Source organism: Lathyrus oleraceus, chromosome 6 (assembly GCF_024323335.1).
Source record: "Lathyrus oleraceus cultivar Zhongwan6 chromosome 6, CAAS_Psat_ZW6_1.0, whole genome shotgun sequence".
In the NCBI taxonomy this organism is placed as follows: domain Eukaryota; kingdom Viridiplantae; phylum Streptophyta; class Magnoliopsida; order Fabales; family Fabaceae; genus Lathyrus; species Lathyrus oleraceus.
The window spans coordinates 402,521,252-402,522,092 of NC_066584.1; positions in this window are offsets into that span (position 1 = coordinate 402,521,252).

The following is an 841-nucleotide window of genomic DNA, read 5'->3' on the forward strand; positions in this document are numbered from 1 at the left end:
AGCAACCCCCTTTGAGGGACTGGAAGTTTTATGTGAAACACTGGTAGACTTCGACAACATGAAAAGGAATGGAGTAGATCTTACTGAAGAACTCCGTCAACAAGGGTGGGAAAACTACTTCCAAAGGCTTTATGGCCCTGTTTACCCAAATCTCATCAAAGAATTCTGGAGATTTGCTGACGCTGATGACCATTTCATTGTCTCCTACGTATTGGGGGTAAAGATAGTGATTACTGAAAAGTCAATTGCTTCTTTACTGAACATGGAGAAAGATGGAGGAAGAAGGATCTACAACATTAACCCTAGGTCAAGGCGCATTGCTCAGGAAATAAATCCAACCATTTTCAAACTCAACACTGAAGGCAATCCTTCAAAGAACAAAGAACTTCATCAGAACCTCAGAGTATGGCTCAAGATCATTCTGGGAACCATTCATCATCGCCCAGCATCAAACTCCTCTAACTACTTCAATACAGATCAGAAGTGCATTCTGTATTGCATTCACAAGGGTTTGAAGCTCTGCTTTCCTGCACTACTCTTTAGATATCTCAGAGACTCTGTAAGGGAGACAAGAAACAACATGAAACCCAGAACCTACATCCCCCTGGGAAGACTGTTGTCTGATGTTCTGATCGAGAATGGGCTGGTAGATCATCTGGAGAAGAACAAACTGATGGAAGATCTGGCGATAGATACTGGAAGGCCTCTGAACACCAGAAATCTCAAGAGCATGGGAATCTTGAAGAAGATTCAAGTCAGACCCACGCTGGACACCTCCTGGGACGCCTTGAAAGATCAGAGGAAGCTGTCCCATGGTCTTGCAAGGTTCTACAAGAATGAA